The sequence below is a fragment of the Pongo abelii genome, chromosome X (genome assembly GCF_028885655.2).
Source record: "Pongo abelii isolate AG06213 chromosome X, NHGRI_mPonAbe1-v2.0_pri, whole genome shotgun sequence".
Lineage (NCBI taxonomy): Eukaryota > Metazoa > Chordata > Mammalia > Primates > Hominidae > Pongo > Pongo abelii.
This window is the reverse complement of record NC_072008.2, coordinates 55,398,422-55,411,496: the sequence shown is the minus strand read 5'-3', so window position 1 is coordinate 55,411,496 and position 13,075 is coordinate 55,398,422.

The window sequence follows — 13,075 nt, the reverse complement described above, 5'->3', positions numbered from 1 at the left end:
CAAAGTGAGTCAGATCTTAAAGCTGACACTGTTACCAGACTCTGTCTCCTTGATTTCTTGTTCCTCCTGGCTGGAGGCTGTGGTCAGAGTATAACCTATATCATCTGAATGGAACAACTGGTTGACTACATGAACCGAGGCTGGGCAAAATAGGCAAATATTCTGACCAGGAAGCCATTGAGATATATTTTATATTTTGTTTAAGACAACTTCTTGAGACCAACTGTACAAAGATGGTGCACCTGCCTAAATCACATGTGAGATTCTACACTGGCGCACATTTGACTGGTTGGCAATTTCCGTGTATCTTCTGGCCACAGTATTGTTATAATGAATGGAAATTTTCTGGTTACAAACAAAACTACAAATTCAGTTGCCCATTAAGATACTGGTGGAGACTTTAGGGAAAATGATATTTAGGTTGAAGAGCAGAAAATATATGCCTTCGCCAGGGAGAAAGTCATTCATTCATTCTCATCTGATGGAAGGGAAAAAAATCCAACTTTTTGGTCTATAAAATCTAATTAAAATGAGTGGAAAAGATTTTATATCTGTGCTATTTCTCAGGGTTCAAGTGAAAGTAATTGTATGGAGTTAGAGTTGCTCTTCCTTTACTACTAAAAGACTTTTTTGAAGTAGGCAAGATTGTAACATAATAAAACAAATAGATGATTAACAGATCAACATGGAAAGTATAAATTTACACATCACTCACTTTGATAATCCCCAGACTCCGAACTTGGTATTCCATTAGACTAAGGAGTAGGTCTTTAACTTCCTGCCACTTGGATTAAGTAGAATCAATTTCTTCCCTGTTTCATTGGCCCTGGTTCTTTTTTTCATATCTTCTGTGGTTTCTCTGAGCTCCCTGAGTTGCCCCAAATGCATTTCTTTAGATGGTGTATTAGTTCGTTCTCACACTAATGTAAAGAAATACCCAAGACTGTCCGGGCACAGTGGCTCACGCCTGTAATCCCAGCACTTTGGGAGGCCGAGGCGGGTGGATCACGAGGTCAGGAGATTGAGACCATCCTGGCTAACACAGTGAAACCCCGTCTCTACTAAAAAATACAAAAAAAAAAAAAAAAGCCAGGCATGGTGGCGGGCGCCTGGGGCAGGAGAATGGTGTGAACCCAGGAGGCGGAGCTTGCAGTGAGCCAAGATTGCGCCACTGCGCTCCAGCCTGGGCGACAGCAAGACTCCATCTCAAAAAAAAAAAAAAAAGAAAAGAAATACCCGAGACTGGGTAATTTATAAAGGAAAGAGGTTTAATTGACTCACAGTTCTGCGTGACTGGGGAGGCCTCAGGAAACTTACAATCATGGAAGAAGGGGAATGGCAGAAAGGGAATGGCAGAAGGGGAAGCAGACACCTTCTCCACAAAGCAGCAGGAGGGAATGTGAGTGTGTGAAGGAGGAAATGTCAAACACTCATAAAACCATCAGATCTCATAATTCATTCACTATCATGAGAACAGCATGAGGGAAACTGCCCCCATGATCCAATCACCTCCCACCAGATCCCTCTCTCAACACATGGGGATTATTGGGATTACAGTTAAAGGTAAGATTTGGGTGGGGATAAAACCAAACCATATCTTTCCGCCCCTGGCCCCTCCCAAATCTCATGTCCTCACATTTCTTTTTTTTTTTTTTTTTTTTGTTATGAGACAGTCTCACTCTGTCATCCGGGCTGGAGTGCAGTGGCACAATCTCGGCTCACTGCAACCTCCACCTCCCAGGTTAAAGCAAGTCTCCTGCCTCAGTCTCCCGAGTAGCTGGGACTACAGGCACCCACCACCACACCTGGCTCATTTTTGTATTTTTAGTAGAGACAGGGTTTTACCATGTTGGCCAGACTGGTCTCAAACTCCTGACCTCAAGTGATCTGCCTGCCTCGGCTGGGATTACAGGCGTGAGTCACCACTCCTGTCCTCACATTTCAAAACACAATCATTTCTTCCCAGCAGTCCCCCAAAGTCCTAACTCATTTCAGCATTAACCCAAAAGTCCAAAGTTTCATCTGAGACAAGGCAAGTCCCTTCCACCTAGGAGCCTGTAAAATCAAAAGCAAGTTAGTTATTTCCAAGATACAATGGGAGCACAGGCATTGAATAAATACTTCCATTCCGAATGGGAGAAATTGGCCAAAACAAAGGGGCTACAGGCCCCATGCAAGTCTAAAATCCAGTGAGGCAGTCATTAAATCTTAAAGCCCCAAAATAATCTCCCTTGACTCCATCCATGTCTCACGTCCAGGGCACACCGATGCAAAGGGTGGGCTCCCATGGCCTTGGGTAGCTCTGCACCTGTGGCTTTGCAGGATACAGCCCCCTGCCCCAGCTGCTTTCACAGCTGGCATTGAGTGTCTGTGGCTTTTCCAGGTGTACTATGCAAGCTGTCAGTACATCTACCATTGTGGGGTCTGGAAGATGGTGGCCCTCTTCTCATAGCTCCACTAGGCAGTGCCCCAGTGGGGACTCTGTGTGGGGGCTCCAGCCGCTCGTTTAGCCTTCGCACTGCCCCAGCAGAGGTCCTCCATGAGGGCTTCACCCCTGCAGCAAACTTCTCCCTGGACATCCAGGCATTGCCATACATCCTCTGAAATGTAGGTGGAGGTTCCCAAACCATAATTCTAGACTTCCGTGCACCTGCAGGCCCAACACCATGTGGACGCCACCAAGGCTTGGGGCTTGCACCCTCTGAAGCAACAGCCTGAGATGTACCTTGGCCCCTTTTAGCCACGACTGGAGCTGGAGTAGCTGGGACACAGGGCACCCAGTTCTGAGGCTGCACAGAGCAGGGGTACCCTGGGACTGGCCCATGAAACCATTTTTCCCTCCTAGGCCTTCAGGCCTGTGATGGGAGGGGCTGCTGCCAAGATGTCTGAAATGCCCTGGAGACATTTTCCCCATTGTCTTGGCAATTAACATTTGGTTCCTCATTACTTATGCAAACTTCTGCAGCTGGCTTGAATTTCTCCCCAGAAAATGGTTTTTAATTTTCTATCACATCATCAGGCTGCAAGTTTTCCAAACATTTAGTCTCTGCTTCCCTTTTAAACATAAGTTCCAATTTCATATCAACTCTCTCAAGTTCAAAGTTCCACAGATCTCTAGGGCAGGAGCAACATGCCACCAGCCTCTTTGCTAAAGCATAGCAAGAGTGACCTTTGCTCCAGCTCCCATTGAGTTCCTCATCTCCATCTGAGACTACTTCAGCCTGGACTTCATTGTCCATATCATTATGAGAATTTTGGTCAAAAGCATTCAACAAGTCTCTAGGAAGTTCCAAACTTTCCCACATCTTTCTGTCTTCTCTCTGAGCCCTCCAAACTGTTCCAGCCTCTGCCTGTTATGCAGTTCCAAAGTTGCTTCCACATTTTCAGGTATCTTGATAACAGGGCCCCACTCTCCTCAGTACCAATTCCTCTTTTAGTCAATTCTCACACTGCTATAAAGAAGTACCTGAGACTGGGTAATTTATAAAGGAAAGAGGTTTAATTGACTCACAGTTCCACATGGCTGAGTAGGCCTCATGGAACTTACAGTCGTGACAGAAGGGGAAGCAGGCATCTTCTTCATAAGGCAACAGGAGAGAGTGTGAGCGTGTGAAGGAGGAAATGTCAAACACTTAAAAAACCATCAGATCTCATGCGAACCCACTCACTATTATGAGAACATCATGGGAGGACCACTCCCATGATCAAATCACCTCCCACCGGGTCCCTCCCTTAACATGGGGATTATGAGGATTACAATTCAAGATGAGATTTGGGTGGGGACACAGCCAAACCATATCAGATGGGAACACTGTTTCCCCAGTGATTGGCAGCATCTGACCATGGATAGAACTGTGTGTACTTCAATATGGTTGTGGACATCTTGTCATCCTTGCATAATCTCTTCAATGCTTTGCAGCTCTGCCCACATGCAGTACAAGATGTGCTTGATGAATGCTAGGGAGTGATTCTGGAGCAGCATTTCCTGCACAGTCTCAGTCTCTATAAATCTGTCAATGGCAGAGTTTTTAACCTGCATAGTGAGGACCTTCTTGGGTTGGGAGGAGTCATCAGAGGGAAAGTAAACCAGAAAGTTATCCAGTTTAACCTTCAACTTAAAATCTAGGGTTGAAGGGAAGCTCTGCTCACAAGGACTAACAGCTGAGCATTAGTGGAGATGCCACTATTGGCAAATAGACCCTGCCTTGTCATATTGGCCCAGGTAGCATTAGAAGGCAGGTCTTGAGGATTATCAAACTGGAGGAAGAAAGATATGCTTCAGCTGCTTATTTGGATCTGTTTATTTGAAGTAGAATTGCTGGCCCTGATATCAAGAACCTGCAAAGATAAAACCTGGAGCTCTTTGAATAGAGCTACTGGAGAATGAGTCTTGGCATCGTTTTGTCAGAACCTGAAAGAGTATGAGAGGAATATTCTCAGATAATTCTTTCAAGGATATCTCAAGTCAGTCTTTTTCCTAGCAGCCAGAATTCTCCCATTCCACACTGAGAAGGATAGAATGGTTTTGGTAGAGAAAAAAGAGGCCAATAGTAATGGAAGTGGGCTTATTCCCAAACAACTAAGTGAGCCCTATTCTCTTTCAGCTCAAGAGTATAGATTCATGTTAATTTCTAAGACTGATTTTTCCAGAACACAGCTCTTGGAGTAAACAAATTTGCTGAGGACAAACGACACCTCAAGAATGGCGCTGCACTGGGCCTTAAGGCCCTAGGAAGCCCCATTCACATTGCATTCTATGTGAACGGTGCCTTCTGGAGTTGTGTAACACAGAGACTCTTTTAAGATTCCTGGCACTTCTATTATCTAAGACAATGACAACTTTGTCAATACTCAGCTTTTGAGAGAGGGGCATATTGTTATAAGTAAGGGTATTGAGGAAACAGATATCAGAATGTGGCATCCGAGTTTAAGGGCAAAAGAAGCCTAGAATTAGACTATGCTCACTGCATCTCTCTCACTAAATGATTACATGGCTTTGTCATTCCATTCTATTTGTTTTCCTCTTGCCAATTCCTTTTTCTTCTCAGTCAATATAGCCAAATCCTCCATCTGATCTTTGAATTTTGGAGTTCTCCAGGGCACAGTCCTTGGTCCTCTTTTCTTCTCATCAGGGATGTCATTCAGTTTCACGGCCCCAAGTAAAGTAATATTCCTATGCTGAGAGAATCCAAATGTGTATTGCCAAACCTGAGCTCTCACTTCTCTCTTCCAGACCCATAAAATCCCCTAGCCTGTTCCTCCTATTTGAGGGTCTCAGTCCTCTCAAACTTGACATTTTCACATGTAATCTTATCATCTTATCCTTCTGACTATACAGTTTCCTCATTAACTCTGACACCTCTTTCCCACACCCTCCACAGCCATCACGAAATCTTCTCCTCAGAACTAAACCTACAAATGGTTCAGTTGGCTTCATCTTCACTGCTAACAATAATACAATCCATGATCATTTCTCATGTGGATTAAGGTAAGAGCTTTGTTGTGACCTCCCAACATCTACTGCAGCCCCACTGTGATCCACTATCACATGAATGTAAAATTAAACTTTGACTTTTAAATTAAAATTTGAGTTAAAATTGTAGTTTTGATTATGTTACTCTCCTTCTCCAAACCCTACAATGGACTGTGTAGTTAAGGACAACTGTGAAAATATTTGTTTAATTGTGATAGATGCTGCAAAATACAAGAATAAGATGTCTGGGCATATATAGTGAGGGATCTCTAAGGGCCTGGATGACTAAGGAAGGCTACCCATTCCTTTTAGGACAGTGTGCAAGACCCTTACTCTAGCCCACAAAGCTTTGCTTGATATAGCCAGGTTCAATCTCTATTTCTCCAGGCTCATCTCATGTCACTATTTCTCTCAGTGCACAACTCTCAACCTCATTGACTCTTTCACATCCTCAAATACACCAACATCCTTCTTGACTCAGGCCTTTAAACATGCCCTTCCTTTTGCCTGGAACTTCCTCCCTTATCTTATTCACCTGTATAACTCCTATTCATCCTTCAGGTTGAAGTTTAAATGTCACTTCCACAGGAAAGCCTTCTCGGACCATCTAGGCTTGGTGATGTCTCTCTGCTATATGTTTCTAAGGCAGATTATAATTTTGTTTTATGGCAATCATCAATACTGATATAGATATTTATGAGTGAAACATCTGCCTCCCATCCAGACTAAAACCTCTATGAAAAAGGATCCATATGTGTCTGGTTCATTGCTATATCTCCAGAACACACAATAAATACCGGTTGAATGAACCAGAAAAGAAAGGTGAGTTAGGGCTCCCACCCATAGGATGGCCTCCAGAACAGATCAGAGCAACTCACAACAGGGATGGATCTGGAAGCAGGCCTTTTGGCAAAGTGTTGAAAAGAGGTTGATTCAAAGTGGTGGCCACCAATTAATCTAGTGAACAAAGCTGAGTCTTGGTACCTAAGCCTATAGGAGGAAATTATCTTCATCTAACAATTTCCCTAGGTAAGCTAAAAACAGAAAGTGCTCTGGATCCTTCATTCCCCTTCAGCTTACCCTTTCCTGTCCCATGTTTAAGGAGCTAAGTCTGAAGGCAAGCCAGACTCATTATGGGGCTAATTGGGAATTAATTGAATGACTGCTTTTCTGGCCAACAGTAAGTCTGATATGACTTAGCAAGGAGGACTCTCTTCTACCAGCATGATAGAATATAGGGCCTGAACTGCAACTTGGTCAGAGACATGGCTCAGCATTTGAGAAGTAACTTGCTTTCATTCAAAATTGCTCCCCTATAGAGGACCAATAAAAGGATGTGCTGGATGACAATGGTAGGGTAGGGTATGATGAAGGTCATGGGAGAAGGACCTTGGTATGTCAGAAAAGACACATACCACAGAACTATTGTGCTAAAGAGTGACTGTCATCAGAAATCTTTAAGCTACACCCACTCCTGGAAGTGGATGGCTCCTGCCACCTGCTGGATGAGCATATGGAATGCGAGTGGAAAGGAAAAGATCGTAATGAACTAGAACATAGAAAGAGCAGGCTGTGAAAGTTGGCGGCACAGCAGGTATGGAGATAATGAGAAGAAACCATCCAGCTCCAGATTGTTTTCAAGAATTTCTGATTGTAACTTGATCTGGTGGCCCACCTATGCTATGGAACTTGTTTCATGGCTGTATGGAAGGGCAAAGAATGATGTCAGAAGAAAGAAAAGCAATGCCATTTCTCTGCATCTTTGGCGAGCAATTTGGAGCTATTTTTGTGTGATGACTTTGCATTAAGTTTCCTAATTCTCAGTGTGGAAGGTAAGTATGATTGAATGAGAGCTGACCAGCAGTGCTATAAAATTCCACTGTTTATTTTCTACAGCTTGATAGCACCTTCCTTCACTCCCATGGAGAAGCAAGCTTAATTTTATCATCTCACATGCTAGTTAATAAATATGGTAGATGCCTTTTCTCAGTTTTTTTTCTTTCAGTTCTCAACAGCATGGAGCCCCATTCACCACCACTCCTGGAAGCTTTCTCCTTCCCTTCCCTTCTCTGATCTTCTGCCTTACTACTTTTTTTCTTGTCTCTTTGAGTGCACCATGGAATTCTTTCCAAGCTGTTCCTCTTTGCCACACCCCCACTGCAATGGACTGAATGTTTGTGTCCCCTCAAAATTCATGTATTGAAACTCTGATCCCAATGTGATGGTATTAGGAGGTGGGGCCTTTAGGAAGTGCTTAGGTCATGAGAGTGGAGCCCTCATGAACAAAATTAAGCCCTTATAAGAAGTCAGAGAGCTATCCACCACCTGGGAGTACAGCAAGAAGCCAGCAGTCTGCAACTCTGGGGGCGGGGGGGGTGCTCATAGAACCCTGATCTCAGACTTCCAGCCTCCAGAACTGTAATAAATATATTTCTATTGTTTATAAGCCACCAGTCTATGGTACTTTGTTACAGCAGGCAGCCAAACTAAGACACACACCCTATCAAATATTTCTTGAATTCAGTACTTAAGCCTCTACTCATTTTAGTCTATTCTCTCTGCCTCAGGATTCTCTTTCCTCAAACATTACTTCTAAGCACATGACTACTACCAGATGTCTATTGTTGTCCTCACCACTGCCTTAAATTCCAGATATGCATTCCCTTCTCCGTGCTGAACATTTGCTCCAGTAAGTTTCTCTGTCAACTCATTATCAGTACAGCTAAATCAAAATTCATCGACTACCCAAAATGTAGCCTACATTCCTTCATATCTCAATGCATCCCACCACCATACCCCTAGATATTCTAGGCCCTCCTTGACCTTCCAATTGTTCCTTGGATGTCTCTTCCCTATAATTTTTCAGCTACTACTTCCAGGTCTCAAATTTAGATCGCAATCATCTCACGTTTAGATTAATCCAATAATATTCTAGGGGTGGTTTCCTTTCTCTGTTTCCTCTTGTCGTTCCTTTCTTTGCTGCCAGATTAACCTGATGCAGATGTCATTTGGGTCATATTTTTTGTCAGTTCTAAAAGAGCCCCACTACTTTATATCTTACTTGGTGGTCAAGGCTTTCCTGGCCCCAGTGAACCCCTTCAGCTATATTTCCCATTACCCTCTTTCTTCCAGAAACACTTACATCAAAATATGAACTGAAAGATATCAGGCTTCCCTTTATTTTGCAAATTGCACAAAGACTTTTATACCATAAATGTGACACCACTGACACTGCATAATCTTGCCTCAATCCATCCATTCATTTGTCTGTCCATCTCTCTGTCTATGGATGCATGAAACTATGATTCCATCCACATACCTATCCAAGAAATGTTTGGAGAGTCTCTATAGGCCATGAACTAAACCAAAGTGCACACCCTATTAAAAGCTCCAATATCATCCTGTGAGGCAGGGCAAGGGATCCCCTGAAGGGACCTTCCTCCTAATTTCAAAACTGGTCCTCTGTTGTCTCTTCTGAGCCCAGTCACTTACTTTAGAGATTCTGTGACATATTTTCACCATGACCTACCTCATCAAGAAAAGCTGTCATATACAACCATGTTTTTATGCATCTTTCTGGATGCTGGAGCATAGAGTTCTCCCCACTGCCAATACCAAACACTACAAAATCCCCAAATGATTTAAGTACTATATATCCACTTAAATGATGCTTCTCAACTCACATGCATCCTGAAACAGGAAGTACAACATCTAAACCCTTGTTTGAAGTTGTACAGTTTTTTTGTATGTCAAATCTTCATATCTTGGTTAAACCTCCCTCTCTGTGTAAAACCGTATCTCCATCCATTCCTTCATATGATTTGTCTGTAAGTATTTATTCAACACCCAATTACCTGCCTTCTGATTTGTCTGGACCATGTTAGAGACCCATGGGACTTCATTTTGCTAAAAACAAAACCAAGTATACTTAATTTGCGAGGTCATGTATGCCGTGGTAAAAATGAAGCTCTCCATTTCTCTCTCATAAAGATTGTGCTGGGTGCCCACTGGGGCATGAGGATCAAGAAGACCTGTAATAAAGCTGTTGCTCACAAGCAGAGCCTATGGGTCTGATACAAAGGAGCCTGAGGTTGCAGTATTACTGGGCACAAAACTGTCTTGGTCTGTGTTTCCCTTCTGAAAAGACTGATGGTCAATTTCCACTCTGTGGAAGTCTTGGGCATGTGGCTAATATTCTAAATATATGAAAATACATCCCATGCCTGACTGTCTCCATCTGTGATAGGCATAGGAGTCCCAACCAAGATACTTCTTTATGTGGGAGCCAAGTAAGACCATTAGAATCTCCCACTGGAGTCCTCCATGTAGGTTCTTGCAAGATGCTCTGACCCATAGGGTCACTAGCAAGATGTTTGGTTGCTGGGATAATTTCTAGTTCTTCATCCTTGTCCCAAGGCAGCTCTTCCTACATGGAAGAAAATGCCCATATGAGGTGTCTCTTCTTTCTTGAAATAGATTTTTCCAATCAAGTTATTTGGTTTCCATCTGAAAGTCTGTGTCAAAAGAGCTGGAAACACCAAGCTGGGGTGTTGTGAGAAGATTATCCTGTTGGCCATCTCTATGCTTAACAGTGTCCCAGAACGGCTGCAAGGTCCTTATGCAGAAAGCTCTCACTAGACTTGTGCTGTCCCCTGGAGAGTGGTCTCATTTCCATCTATCCTTGGCATATGAGAACATACCATATTGGAAGCCTAAAGTATATTCATTCACCTATGTTGGACATGTCTGAAAACATGGCTACCATACGTCTCTGTCTGTCTCCTGAACACCTGTGCTGAATAATGGAACCAATCTCAGGGACTGAAGGGACAAAAATGTTGGGGAAACCAACCAGAGAAAGGGCCTGACAAGACCATTACTACATTGTGTATGTGTGTGTGAGTGTGCGTGTGTGTGTGAGTGCATGTGTGTGTGCGCGTGTGTGTGTGTGAGAGAGAGAGCATTAACGAGAGAGAGAGAGAGAGAGACAGTTCTGATCATTATGCAGGAATCTAGGGGCCATTTCTGAGAGTGTATATTGATAAGTAATAGATAAGAGCTCAAATCAAATGGCACTTACCAATGTCCAGAATGTCATATCCCGAACAAAAACCAAAGAAATACTCAGGGCCAGGAGGGAAGATGACAGCAGGGCCACGAAGCAGGGCTGAGACTTCTGGTGGAGTGTTAGTGCAAGTTGAATTGAACTCAACTATGATTGGAAAATTGCAAGAAGTTTCACAGACTGGTCTATCTGAATAAAGGAGCTGGCCATGCCTTTTTCTTCTCCAGGTGTCCTAAATAAAAAACAACCTACTGAAATAACTTACTTCTCTGGATTTCAGGTTCTACCTTTCTGCATTACATTAAGCTAGTTAATATAACCATCACCTCAAATATTTAACATTTTTGTTGTTCAAACAAAATTAGAAATTTACTCTTAGTGATATTAAAAAGTACAGAACTCAATCATTAGTTATATTCGACATAATCATGAGTTATATTCGACATACTGTGCAATTGATCTAAAAATCAAGCTTATTCCTCCTGTCTAATTGAGGCTTTATACCCTTTGACTATTGTGGCCCTATTTCTCCAACCCACCAGCCTTTGGTAACTACCATTCTACTTTCTGCTTCTATGAGTTCAACTGTTTTAGATTATACATATAAGTGAGAACATGGAGTATTTGTCTTTCTGTGTTTAGCTTATGTCACATAGCATAATGTCCTCCTATTTTATCCACGTTGTCTGAAGTTGACAGAACGTCCTCGTTTCTGAAGGATTAATAGCATACCATTGTGTATATATACATCACATTTTCTTTATCCATTTATTCCAAGATTCGCTAGCATCACAACTGCCATAGGTCTGTACATGGGCCATTCCCTCCTGGGGCTTCTAGGTAGAATGGCTGGCCTTCTTTCCAAATAACACAGTCATCAATCAGCTCATCCACCCACCCAAAAAATTACTTATGAGTGCTTTCTATGACTGAACACTTAAAACCCACATCCCACACATTGCTGTGGCCCTGTCTTGTGAAAAGGGAGATGGCAGGAGGTAAACATGTTATTTTGTTCAAACTCTCACCACCAACTGGCACATATTTGCCCCTTGTCATCATAGGCCTTATTGCCTCTTTGATGATGTAAGCGTTTTTGTAACATACATCCACCAACCCAATGGGAAAAAAAACTTCTTCAGTTGTACCTGCATATACCCTTTCTACATGTCTCGCCACCAAATATATTGTTCTTGCCCTTCCCTGTAACTAGTATTAGGGAGTAGACAATTAAATAATTGTTTAATGTTTATGAGACTAATGCTTCTTCTTATGTTTTCTGCCCCCAACGCATTTGAAGGATGAGCTTCCACATAAAAAACAGTGGTCCGCCAATACACTTCTTCTGGTGGGTGTATGAACAGGACTCCATGAATTTATAAGTTAGAACCTCAGTGGGGAAGGGGACATTCATAGAAATGATATTTGATAAAGCCCCTCTGCCCCAGTCCTCCCAAGTCAGGGTCTCATAACTAGAAAAATATGAAGTGATTATTTAAGACTGAAGGGAATGCAGGTGTTACATGAAGTGCTGAAGAAGGGAGGCTGTTGCCACAGGTACGAAAGAGCCTAATACTGTGGAAGATAGAATACAGCCAAAGGAGACATGATTGATTCCAATCTCTACCTCCTTGATTGGAAATCCATGTGTTGCTCCCTCAGTTCTGATTATTAGAGCTTCCTACCCTTTCAGCTCCCATTAGCAGCTCTTGTCCCGTGTATTCCCAGGTGCTCATTTCAGAAACCCCAGCAGTCTGCACTGTGTATAAGGGAAGATTAATCAGGAAATTGGATGGAGATGATGAACTGGGCTTGTGCATATGTGTGTCTGTGTGTGTTAGATATAGATATGTATAGATATGTCATAATTGGGACTGAAAATAAAATGGCTTATTAATTAGGAGTAATTTCTGGACATCAGAATGCTTCAGAAATGAGATTAAATGAAAGCAATCACCACCCAATCCTGAAAAGGAGAGGATGTCTTCCAGAGTTAACGTTTGCTCAAAGTGCTCTGAGGTTTAAGTTGCAGGACAGGGCATTATAAACAGGGAGTGAGAATACAGTCACCTCCCTGGTTGAGACGCTGTGGTAGGGCCAGCAGTCAAACTAGCTAGGCAGGGAATTCCCATTCTCCAGTGCAAGAAGCAAAGAGATGCAGAGTCATCTGCCCACAGTGTAAGTTCCTGCAAGTTGGTGCTGGTGTCCCAGGCTTAGAGGCGTCAGGCTTCCTTGTTGTCTGCTACCCCTCATGTGGTGCATGTGAATGTCACTCTCATGCCTTCTGCAGGAGACAAATCATATCAGTGTGTTGGCGTGTATTTCGTATTTTACATTTTCATGGCATAGTTGATTAAAAATATTATTTTTTCCTTTGCAGAGTTAAATGATAGGTATCCTGTGTTTGGTGATAGCATTTTTCAACTTATTGAGGTATAATTGACAAATAAATATTGTATATATTCAAGATCTACAACGTGATGTTCTGATACACATTCTGAAATGATTACCATAATCAACCTCATCAATGCACCTAT